The 13,066-nt window shown below is 47.2% G+C and overlaps 1 pseudogene; it reads left to right on the forward strand.

Moving 5' to 3' along the window:
- The first annotated feature begins 848 nt into the window (after positions 1-848).
- On the forward strand, positions 849-1,752 carry LOC110317978 (annotated as a pseudogene).
- The last annotated feature ends 11,314 nt before the right edge of the window (positions 1,753-13,066 follow it).

The raw sequence follows: 13,066 nt of genomic DNA on the forward strand, positions 1-13,066 counted from the left end.
GGCTCTTTTGTAATAACACAGCTTAACACAAACTTGTAGGCAATAAGAACTTTTCGTTTTGCCAGGCATGGTACCACATGCCTTTAAAGCCCTGAGAAGACCAAGACAGGTAGATCACTGTGAGTTTGAGGCCAGCCTGTTCTACACAGTGAGTTCCAGGCTAGCCAGAACTATATAAAAGTGAGACCCTGTCTCAAATCAAAACAAAACAACCAAACAAAACAAACAAGAAGACGTTTCCATCTCCTCTGTAATCTCCTCCTCTTAGAGCTGCTATATATGTTGACTAAAACATTAATGTAGCCCTCTGCCTTCTGCCTGCATCTTTCTCGTTGTATCTATGGGTTCTTGAATATAGACCCTTGACTGATCTATTTATGTTCTGACACAATATAACTGCTCACAGTTAGATGCTGCTGTTTGGCCAGGATTGTCACACTGGCTAGGATGGTCTGGCTATGAGCCCATCAGCAGAATCCAGGGTGGCAGTAGTCCAGTGGGTGTATCCTTGGCAGTTAACCCTTAGACAAGCTGATTGCTTCAAGGGTGGGGACCATTTCTAATTCATTTTAAGTCCTAGTACCCAGCATAGCAGCAGACACAAAAGAAGTGCTCAAGTGGCCATGCTTGACTTCAAGGAGAAGCAGTCTCAAGTAAATTTGTCATTCATTCTCTGCATCAGCCAAACCTGTTCCGGTCTCTGTTTCTGTTTATGAATGGTCCCCTTTCTCAGCCACAGGCATCTAAAGTTACTTGGATTGAATTTGGTTTGGTCAACCACTAACCGTCCTGCCTGGTCAAGGTTCCTGGCCTTCTCCAGCCTCAGTTTCTCCTAACAGCAAGTTAGGATGACACCAGAAGCTTTACTGAGTCATTCATTTACTGGGCATCTAATACTTGGTGGGGACAAGTTTCTGCAGTTCGCCTACTTCAAGGCCAATGACCTCCCGAAGGCCATCGCTGCGGCTCACACCTATCTTCTGAAGCATCCAGACGANGAGATGATGAAGAGAAACATGGCGTATTATAAGAGCTTGCCTGGAGCTGAGGACCACATTAAAGACTTAGAGACCAAGTCATACGAGAGCCTGTTTGTCCGTGCGGTGCAGGCCTACAACGGGGAGAACTGGAGAACTTCCATTTCCGACATGGAGTTGGCGCTTCCTGACTTCCTCAAGGCCTACTACGAGTGCCTGGCTGCCTGCGAGGGGTCGCGGGAGATCAAGGACTTCAAGGACTTCTACCTGTCCATAGCAGATCACTATGTGGAAGTTCTGGAGTGTAAGATTCGTTGTGAGGAGACCCTCACCCCAGTCATAGGAGGCTATCCCGTGGAGAAATTTGTGGCGACCATGTACCACTATTTGCAGTTTGCGTATTACAAGTTGAACGATCTGAAGAACGCAGCCCCCTGTGCTGTCAGCTACCTGCTCTTTGACCAGAATGGCAAGGTCATGCAACAGAATCTTGTCTACTATCAGTACCACCGGGACAAGTGGGGCCTCTCGGATGAGCACTTCCAGCCCAGACCGGAAGCCGTTCAGTTCTTTAATGTGATGACACTCCAGAAGGAACTGTACAACTTCGCTCAGGAACACCTAATGGATGACGATGAGGGAGAGGTTGTGGAGTATGTGGATGACCTGCTGGAGATGGAAGAGTCTGCCTAGTCCACAGGGCCTAAGGAACTTTCCTTCCGAGTTCCTCTTTCTTCAAGTGCCTGGGTTGTTGATACCTCACAGCCTTCTCTTCTTAAAGAGGGAAACCACCATCTCTCCTTACCAAGGTCAAGCCCTCCTTCCCCGTGTTCACACCTATCCACTCGCCTTCCCACCTGCCTTCTCAGTATTCACACTTGTCTTCGTGGTTACACGTCTTCACGCCTGTCTTTCCCTTTGCACGTGTGTTCGCGTCATCTACATCTAGTCTGTCCTCCTCACGGTCGCGTTCGTCTCTCCTCTGATCCCATGTGTCTCCCCCCATGTTCAGAAAGACAGTCTTCTGTGGTCTGCTTTCTCATCCCTGAAGAAAATCAGTATTATTTTTTAAGTAAGAAAAAAACACTAAAAGATGATAAATATATTTGGAAAATGTCAAAAAAAAAAAAAAAAAAAAAAAAANAAAAAAACACTAAAAGATGATAAATATAATTGGAAAATGATAAAGAAAGAAAGAAAAAAAAAAAAAAAAAAAAAAAAACTTGGTGGGAGTGTTCCAGACAGTGGGAATGCATAGATGGCAATGAGGCAAACATTACTCTCACCTGACAGAGCTTACAAATCAGCACCGGTGAGAGACACTGAAAAAGCAAGGAACACGGGGGCATTCCCGGTGGTCATTACGCGCTGTGCAGAAAACATGAATGAACTGAAGGAGAAGGGGTGGTATAGTCAGGACTGTGAGTGTCCCACTCACATGACAAGAGAAGATCTTTGTGATGAGGACTGGAGTCTTGGGAAGAATGTCCTGGGGAAAAGCGAAAGAGTGGAGGCCCTAGAGTTCAGAGTTAGCAAGGTGACCATGTGACTAAAGCCACCAGAAGGAACAATGAAGAGGGTGCAGAAATGGTTGAGTCAACCACAGGGAAACTTGGGGAAGTCTGACATTTGCTCTGGCTGAGCAAGTAAAGTTTCTTCGGAGAGCTTCAAGTGTGAGATTATCTGACATGGGTTATGAAGAGTCACCGTGACAGCAGCATAGGGGATGGAAAATGGGCCATGTGGGCGTCATAATCAACAAGGAGACGAACCAGTCACAAGCATTCTACAGGCGGAGTGGAAGGGACACACAGGATGCTGCATGGGTGGGCTTGGCTAAGCCTGGCAGATGTCAATGTCCAAGCCATGGTGGCAGCTAGAGATCATAGCTGGTGGTCCGACCTGCCTCAGTTCCCGTGTCACCTGTGACACAGGATGTGACCTGCCATGCAGGGTGTCACCTGCCCTTGTCCACTCACTCATCTCTGGCCTTATGGCTCCTTCCTTCAACCCACCCCTGGTGATGCACCGCCCTATTGGGGCAGCTTCACCTCCCCCTCCTCCGCTAGTTGAACTGAAATGCAGCATCACACACATTCTCCCCCATTCAGAAGTCTCTGGTGGGCTAATGGCTCCTTAAATCACAGTCAGAAAGGCTGGTCTTCAGGGCCTTCTGCAATGGGATGCTTTTCCAACCCATGGCTACTGCTATCTTGGACAGCCATGAAGAAACAGAGCTGAACATGTGACTCCAGTCGGGATCATAGAGGAGACTGCACTGGTGATGGAAAACCAGCCTTCAGGAGCCCTTGCCCCACATGCCCTGCCCACAGTGGACACATATCCCTGGCCATTCCTGCCTCTCTTCTCCCATTGTGTTACCATAGATACAACAATCATGAATCTTTTCTTAAAGCTCCAAAATGGTGTGAGGTTTCCCAAATTAGTTTCCTTTTATTGTTCTCTTCTCTATTGGCTCCTGCTCATGGGGTGCCCTAACCCATAACAAAACACCCTCATTATGCCTTTACTGGTTCTGATGAGAGACCCAGGCTCCAAGTCATGGGTTTCCTGCCTCAAGTGCTCCCGGTTCAGCTGTCCCTTTCCAACGTGGCTCACTTCATAAAGGATGAGTGCCAGACTGGAGGGCAGATAATAACTGGGACCTGCTGGCTACAGGGAAAAGAGCCAAATCCATGACAGTATATTTCTACCAACCTGGAAGCCAGACACTGCCTCCCCTAAAACCACCCCTGGTTATGATGGATTTTCAGGCTGGCTGACTTCTCCCACACAGGGGCTGAGAGATTGGCTCCAGGAGTGATACCTACCACCATTCAGACCTGGAGAAGACAAAGAGAACCTGAGGCCCAACCCCAGTGGTCTAAAATAGCACGCCCGAGGCTAGCCATCCTCAACCACACATGCCAAAGCACGGAAGCTGCACAAGGCTATGGGACACAGATGTCCCTGTTCCTGTGAATGGGTAGCCACAAATGCTGTTATGGAACCTTCAAATGAGAAAATGTGACTGTGAAACCTTTGAGTTCTCACTACCCGGTCCTGCCTGATATGGATGACAGCTGTGTCTGGGACACTGTTTTCCCCACTCGGTGCCAGGACACCTGGGCACCATTGGATATGCAGTGTCAATCATTCATGTCTGTGCAGACTATATAAGGCTTCTGCTACAGCATCATGGGCCAGAAGCATTCTATTATCCTGAGCAGCTACGGCGATAAACAGAAGGCATGCTTCTGAGCTTTTGGACCCACCCCCTCCATCTTTGCCTTCCAGCTATGTTTATCAGAATTATGGTACCCATTTGGGAGCCCAGGAGAGAACTAAGTATGTCTTCAAGTGTCCAATCTACTCTGTGCATCTTTGTGTGCCTCTATGACCCGAGTCTGACATCATAGTAATGTTGGCCTGGGCTGGACCAGCCCCATTGCAGGTGCCCAGCTACATCTCTACACCCTAGATGAATACCACCCAGTAATCCACATGCTATACCAAAATGTCCATACCAGGGCACAAACATCCACTCCTACCGGGCTGCTGCGAGTGTAGCATACCCAAACAGTGCTCACACTAGACAGACCATCCAAGCTATAACTTCTTCCCCTTGTGCACAGTGCACCCCGTTCACCCAAAGTTTCTTTGCCAGGCCTCCCAAAGCAAGCCTACTGCTTTAGGCTATCCTAGACTAACAAGTACATGCACACAGCTAGAGCTATAACCAAAGGATTGGACTTCATGCAGCACCGGGTCTGTTATCCCTTCTCCAACTCTCTACCACCCTACAAAGAAGCAAGCCTTATTGGACCACAAACCATCAAAACCAAGGGCCACTAGTGTAGTCAGCTAGATTCTGCCCTTTCTATGCTGGGCCAGACTGGTAGGGCTTTGATATAAAATCTGGCCTCATCCCTGAGTCCTGGTTGTGTATCTATCCCAGTGTATGTACACTGGGTGCTTGTATCTTCCTGGGCTTGACGAGTGCAGCTAATGGCATTGAGCCCCACAGATGAAACAGACATAAGAGGTTGGAGTCCCAGAGGAACCCGGCTCACCTGTGCCAGTCTGCAGGCTATCCTGAGATCCACTGCTCAAACCCACACTACATGTGGCTAACTCTGACAAGTGCCTTAACATTGCATTGACACTTTGAAATTGAATTGCACTGGTGCAATGCCAAAGTCCCCAAGAATCATAACCAATTTCCTACTGACTGCTCTGAGTCTAAGTGAGGGTCAGAAGGGCACCACTAAGGGAGGGCTCACAATATGGTCACACTGGGAAACTGGTAGACAGCAGAGAGAAGCTGAACATTCTATCACCCTGCATGACATAGACAGTGGCATCAATGATGCTTCTACCAAATGATGCAGAGCCCAAAAATGGTGGTTGCCTAAGACTTGACCACTGTCTGGGGAAGAGCACCTGCCCTCGAAGGGCATAGCACATCCTTCCATTATGTGGAAGAAGTTTGTAGGCAAAGATCCATGGAGCCCAACAGAAGCACTACAAAATCAAAGGCAAATTCTGTGCCATGTACTCTGAACTCCCTAAGGTTTGGATGTCCTTGGTCACCTAATGTGACATTGCCACAGAGGCCTTTCTGTTTACAGGTAGATTTCACATACTAAGATGGTGACCTAATATTGGTACCCTCTCTATATAAGTTCTATTGGCAAGATTGTGGCACACTGAGCAGAATGTTAGTCAATTGTGGAGAAATTGAGTGTGCGGAGTTGCTCATGGCAAAATGGCAACTCCAAACTGCTAACACCCACTGGGGCAGAAACCAGCAGCTGCACCAGCTCTTTCCAGGTCTCTTGTACCTAGAAAGTCTCACGCAAGATACTCAGCCTTTCCCCCAACCTCCCCCCCCCCTTTTTTTTGCCTTCCCTAATTTTCATTTTGACCTTATTTGTGTTTGCATGCAAGTATGTATGCATACTATGTATTTGTGCTTGGTGCCTGTAAAGACCAGAAAACAATGTTGAATTGTTCCCCCACCCCCCCCCCACCCCTGAGACCTGGAGTTACTGACAATTGCAAGCCACCATGTGGGTGCTGGAAACTAAACCTGGGTGCTCTGTAAGAGCAACAAAGGCGCTGAAGCCCTGCACCGTGTCTCCAGGCCTATCCTAGACTCACTCCAGAGCAGATCATCTGAGGTTAATCTGCATCCCTCCCCTGAGGTCAGCCTTGGTCAGGGAGTGCATTCCTGTCTGTTATCTGTACCCCCCCCCAAGGCCAGGTTTCCTTTCTCTCCTGTGTCCTGCATAGCTTGGTCCTGAAAACCTGGCAGGGGTGTCGAGTGACTGAAGAAGGAGCATTCACACAGACACGCGTGTACAGAGAAGCTGGACTCAGGTGGGCTGTACTCTTGCTGGTGGAGTGTGTCTGCTATGCAACAAGAACGTGGAACCTCAGAGAGCTTATGTCCAGCACAGGGAGAAGGGTTAGCTGGTGTCAGCAGTTCTCTCGAGGCTAGCATCCCATGTTGTGGTCATTCGGGAGGAGGAAGCTACATTTGATAGTTGTTGCACACACTGCCAACATTCACAGTGAGAACCCAAAACCTGGCAGGGGTGGCAAAGGAATGAAGAAAGGACAGACACGCAGACACACATGTATAGAGAAGGTGGGCTCAGGTGGGCTGTGCTCCTGCCAATGGGGCTCCTATGAGGAAGCTACAATTGATAGCATTTGCACAGTGGCCAACATTCACAGTCAGACCAGAGGAAGGCACTGCTGCCCCACTGAGCCTTACCAGGGAAGATTTTGCCGTGGATCTGAAGTACTGCGGTCCTTGATATGGTTGTACCATGTCAACAATATACACATCCACTCAGGATTTCAAGAGCGTCCTATGCATTCACTCAGTGATTCCTCTGTTCCCCATACTCTTCCAAATGTCAGGGGCCACTCTTGTCAGGGGTTCCTCACCCACAAATTCTCCTTGATGCCCATGCTTGTATAAAAATACACTTCCCACTTATCCACAGTCACTGACTCAGATGTGGTGTGCTTTGGGCGTCCATGCCTTTAAACAGGAGGGAGCGTGGGGATGTAGAGAGTCAAGAAACCTGGGTTTCAATCCCATCTCATACACACCTGCAATTCTGGACCTCTGTCAGCAAAATTTTCTCACTCTTAGCTTTCCTATCTATATAGTTGGAATAAGACTATCACTGATTTCACAAGACTGTCAGGGATTAAGTAAGGACTGCATAACCCAGCACATAGTAGCTTCTCAATTAAAAGAATATAGCAATTGTTTGTAACTATAGGTAAATGTTTTTATAACTGCCATCTTTTGTCTGAAATATTCAAAGCCAATAGCTGAGCCCATGTCAAATACCACTTCCTAGATGATATGGCCTCTTTTTTTTTTTTTAAGATTTATTTATTTATTGTATGTAAATACACTGTAGCTGTCTTCAGACACACCAGAAGAGGGCTTCAGATCTTGTTACAGATGGTTGTGAGCCACCATGTGGTTGCTGGGATTTGAACTCTGGACCTTCGGAAGAGCAGTTGGGTGCTCTTACCCACTGAGCCATCTCACCAGCCCTGATATGGCCTCTTGGTTGAGTTTTATTTCATGAATCCCTTCCTCTTGAAAAATAAATTCTCGAAAGACTTCCTTGTGGACTGGGGAGATGGTTCAGTGAGGACTCAAGTGTAAAACAATACCCAACATCCATCAGGGAAACCGTGTGGTAACACATGCCTATAATCCCAGAGAGGGGAGACAGGATGTCAGCCAGGCTGGTCAATGAACCCCAGGTTCAGTGAGACTCCCTGTCTCACATAAAAAGCAGTGTGGTGGGCAGAGCGATAGAGGAAGACACACACCTTCAACCTCTGGCTTCCACAGGCATCTGTAACCAAACACATCAGTGTTGTCAGCTTGACAGCATCATGGCTTCCGGGCATGCCTGTGGAGGAGCATCTCTATTGCCTTAATGGATGTGTATTAGTGTATTAATTCTGTGAGGGTGGGGAAACTACCTGGCTGGCTGGGATCCTGAACTAAATAAATGGATAAAGCACTGAGTCCTATGTATACAGTCACTGCTCCCATCTCCTTACTTGATATGGAATGTAGCTAGCTGCTCCAAGCCCTGCTTCCCTGGCCTTACCACCAGGAAGGGCTAGAATCTGGAACTGTGAGTTAAATAAGCCTTTCTCCCTTAACTTGTCTTCATCCTGGTGTTTTATCACCGTAAGTGGAAAAGAAACTAAGACACACACATTTTTTTTTAAAGTCCTGTAAGCCGGAATACTAGAGTCTAATGAGCAACCCTCTTGTGGCTCTCTAGTTGAGGCAGACTTAAGGTTTTCGGAAGGGGCTTTGTCCCAATTTCTCCTCCTGTTAGATAGGAACTGACTTTTCAACTCCTGGAGGATTTCTGAGAATCCAAAGTTTTGTAAGAGACAGAGCACTGGCTTCTTCAGGCTGCCTGAAACATCCCTCCTCAAACGAATGCCTGGTGCTTGAAGAAGGTACCTCTCCTGTAGGAGGAGGGGGGAAAACTGGGCAGGAAGCAGCCTTTTAACAGCAGAGACCGTTAGAATCCATCTCTTTGCCCATGCCGAAGCTTGGCCTGCCCCACCCAGCCCCTATCCTCTATCAAGGACACTTGTCTGCTATCAGAAGCCCCGAGGGCACTTTTCCCTGCTTTATCAAGGACCTGAGGAAACATTTCTCCAACTGAAGATAAGGATTCCCCTGGCCACCGCCCACACAAACATTACCACCCACACAAACGCATACTCTTTGCTCCTGACTACTTAAACTGAGTTCCTGACGTTTTCTGGAAAGAAGGCGTTTCTACCTGGATCTGTAGTGACGTGTGGAGAGGCAGGTAAGGCATGTTTGGTCAACTCATTCATTCCTTTGGCAGTGCTTACTGAGTATCATAGGCCACCAGATGCTCTTACATTCAATTCTGAACAGCGCAGTGGCACCAGGCACGGCCTAATGACCCTAACCTGGGAATTCACAAAGTGAGATCTGAGTTTGTAGTACAATCCTGCAAAGTATGCTGGGGGCTCCTATGCATGGCCCTGGGGGCGGGGCTTGGGGGAGTGGAGAGGCAGTATGGTGTAGAGAGGACTTCCCTGAGGAAGTGATGTTTGAGTTGAAGGAGAGTGTGTGCAGAAATTAGCCAGACTTAACTCTTGCATTCTGTGTGGCTGTTTGGGGCTTAAAGATGCCTCATACTTAGAAGATTGGCTGCTGTTCATGCAAGTCCTGTTTCCCACACCGCATGACCTCCTGAAGGTTAAGATGGAAATGACTTCCTGGAGTGATAGGGAAGCCAGTGAAAAGCCTGGAGGGGCCTCCTTCAAAATTCAATCTGCTTTACAAAAAGTTGCCAGATAAAAGATATTTCCAGATGGAGGGCCACACAGGAAATAACAAATGGAATATTTTTTTGATGGTTCTTTGTGAGATCTGATTCGAGACTCCTCCTGCCTGAGATGAGAGTATGGGGAGTGGAGATGGCCCACTTCAGCCCTGCTGCCGTTGGAAGGGGCTGTGGCCTGACCAGGCTTTAAAAATTATTCATGATAGCACCTAGCCCTGAAAAGATTTGAAGTGTGTGTGTGTTGGGGGGGGGTTCCAGGGGGCCCCACCCACCCTGAAGAGAAGGGGATGGGGAGGGAGGAAGGCTTGTGGGAGGGGGTGACAGGGAAGGAGCAGTGAGTGCACATAAAGTGAGTAAGTAAAAAAATAAATTAATTAATTAATTTAATTAAAAAATTTTTTCATGCATAGGAGACCCTTGTCTCCCAAAATCCATGGTTTGGAAATTGTCACTCTTAGGTCCTCAGCGCTAACAGATGACAGAAGAGTGTTGGGTTATGGAATGAATGGTTGTGCATGATGACCAATGTGCCCATTTTCTGGTCGGAGCCAAGCAGGCTTCCACAAGGAAGGCTGTGAGGGATCTGGGAACTGATACAATTGTTATAGGTCTGTAAGGCCAGGGGTGGCCCTTGAGGTACCTGAAGAGTGTCTCACAGCTCATGGGCCTGGCTTCACTGTAGAACTGGGGATGTTAAAAGAGATCCCGGATGAGCCTGAGAAGGCTGTGAGCTCTCTAACACCATACATCAAATTCTGCTCGCTCATGGGACCGATGTGCAGCCAGAGAATGGGCGTCCACTTTCTGTGTGTAGTAAAACACATATAAAATTTTATAGTAAATATACACAAAATCTACCATCTAAACACTCCCAAGTGCATAGTTCAGTGACACCGGACACATTCACATTACTGTGCAAGTCTTACCCCCATCTATCTCCAGGGCCTGTCCTTTTTAAATCTGCCCAAGTGAAATGATGGATCTGTTAAACAACAACTCCGCATCTTAGTGCCATTCTACTATCTAGCTTTATGCATTTGACTCCTCTAAGGACCTCCTAAGAGTGAAGTCATACATAGCCTCTGGTCGGCTTACTCCATTTAGTCATCTTTGGGATTCATCCATATTTCACTGTGAGCCAGAATTGCCTCAGTCTTTGCGATGGAGCACTATGGCCCTGTGTGTATGTGGTTCTACCTCCTGTTCTGCTCGTCTGTCAGTGAACACTTGGGTGTCTCCACCCTGTCTACCATGAAGAATCCTGCATGGAATTGAGCATACAGGTGTACTGTGAAGACTGCTGTATGGGTATGAGTGTACAGATAACCTCTTCACGTCCTTGTTTCTAATTATTGGAGGTATAGATCCAGAGGAGGCTGCCATACTGTTTTCATAATGGCTATACCATTTCATAATTACTATCAGCAATGTATACTTATTCCAATTTCTTCAGGGCTTCGCCAACACTTGATATTTTCAGTTACTTTTATTTTTGTTTGTTTTCAGTTTTGAAGCCAGAGAGGGAAGGCAGTGTTTCACCCACCCTGAGCAACCATGACTAGCCATGGCTAAGCACATGGGCACTCTTGTGCTAAGCACTGTCTTCCACTTTCACACCTTCTCCAACAGCTATGGAGTGGTGTCTCCTCGTGGGCTTTTCAGGTCTCTGACGATGAGGGAGCATGTTGTGTGTTTACTGGGTACTCGGATACCATCTTTGGAGAAACTTGAATGCAAAGTCTTTGCACATTTTTAAATTGGGTTGCTTGTTTTGTTTCTGTTGAACTGTTTTATGCTCTGGATCCTCGGGTCCAATCAGATCATTTTTAAATACATTGTACTATTCCAGAATTATGCTACTCTCTGCTCTGTTGGTGGTGCCCTTTGACGTCCAAAGTCCCTTGGTTTTGATGTAGTCCACTTTGCCTAGTTTTAATTTTGTTGCCTTTAGTGTGGTACCCAAGATTTCACTGCTAATTCCAATGTCGTGACGCATTCCCCTTCTTTCTTCTAAGAGACACATCGTCTTAGCTCCCAACATGATGACTCTGAGGAAAACTTCCTCCCTAATATAATGTCCCAGCAGTCACTGCATCTGCGTGAATCTAGTTGATAATGCGGACATGATATTGAAAGTCTTCAGCTTCAAACAAGTTATTGAACAGCTCCAAACTGAGATCACAATGCAGGAAGCTAATAAGTGAAAATCATTCTCTCTCTTTTTCAAGAACTTAAGGCGTGACACCTCTTTTGAGGTGACAAGATGCTGTGTACACAAAGTCACAAAAACTAATGAGGCATGTGCCTGGGTCTTAGAGCTAAGAATGGCAGGAACTCAGGAAGATTATCACTCTGAGATTCAAAGGTAGGGAGACCAGATCTTTAGGATAAACATATAGCTGGAGCTGTACTAGGCAGATAGAACTAGGAGAGCTTCGATACTAACCATGGGAATCATTGGTGTTTACTGAACACTTACTTTATGCTGGGCACTGTGCTCTGTTCACCCCACACGGTATGCCAGTTATGACTCCTAATCCCGTATTTACCATTGCTTCTATTTTACCAGTGGGATTTGCTTTAGTTTACCCTGATAGTAAGTTGTGAACCAGTCAGAGTTAGGTTTATCTATATTAAAGCCTCTATGCTTAGTCATTCTAGTTTAGCCCCAGAGCTTTGAAGCAGGGGCAAAGCAGATACTCCAGATAGGGATAAAAGAATAGACAGTGGGGAGGGCAGAAGGTGGAGAGATGGCTCAGCCATTAAGACCACTGATTGCTCTTCCAGAGGTCCTGAGTTCAATTCCCAGCAACCACATGGTGGCTCACAACCATCTGTAATGGGATCCGATGCCCTCTTCTGGTGTGTCTGAAGACAGCTACAGTATACTCATATACATAAAATAAATAAATAAATATTTTTAAAAAAAGAGTAGACAATGCACAGTGCATATAAACAGGGTGTTTGAGACCATAGCAGGGGTCAGTCTGAGTGGGAGGGGTCAGACTGAGTGGAGGGGCCAGACTGAGTGGGAGGGGTCAGTTTCAGTTTGTGGGACAGAGGGAGTGGGCAAGGTTGAAGCCCCTTCATGGAAGTATGGAAGAATTTGACCTTGATTTGTAAAAATGACAAAAATCACACCCAGAAACATCAGCTTTAGCCTTCAGTTCACTTCTTTCCTCTAGAAAACTGAGACAAGTGACACCTCAAAGACTGGTCAAACCATGGATGACCGTGGGCCATTGTAAATTCTGGCATAGGATGGTGAGGAAAATAGTATTCCAGTCAGACTAGGTTAGCCGTAAGGAGATGAAAGGCCATCAAGGGAAGCAGAGAGAGCTGGCAGGATGAAGCCTCGTTCATGGTGCTTCCTGAAGGGCCCTCCCTCTGTAACAGGTCTCCTTCTGTAGCTGGGGCCGCCATAGATACAACCTACTTCTGCTTCTCTCTACGGTTCATAACTCGGAGACACAAGCACAAGCTGTCGGGATAGGTATCGTAAGAGTCTCCTTCCCCTGCCAGGCCAGTACATTCAACTTCCCCATCAGCACCCTGGCCTCAACTCCCTCACCCCTCTTCCAATGGAAGGTACATCCGGGATGCAGGCTCTCAGACCGGGGAGCCATGGCCGACTGACCGACTGTGGCAGGGTCCCGTCTCTTCCTCATGTTGCTTTCCTGAGCCTGAGGCTGGGCCAGG

Source organism: Mus pahari, chromosome 3, assembly GCF_900095145.1.
Source record: "Mus pahari chromosome 3, PAHARI_EIJ_v1.1, whole genome shotgun sequence".
Lineage (NCBI taxonomy): Eukaryota > Metazoa > Chordata > Mammalia > Rodentia > Muridae > Mus > Mus pahari.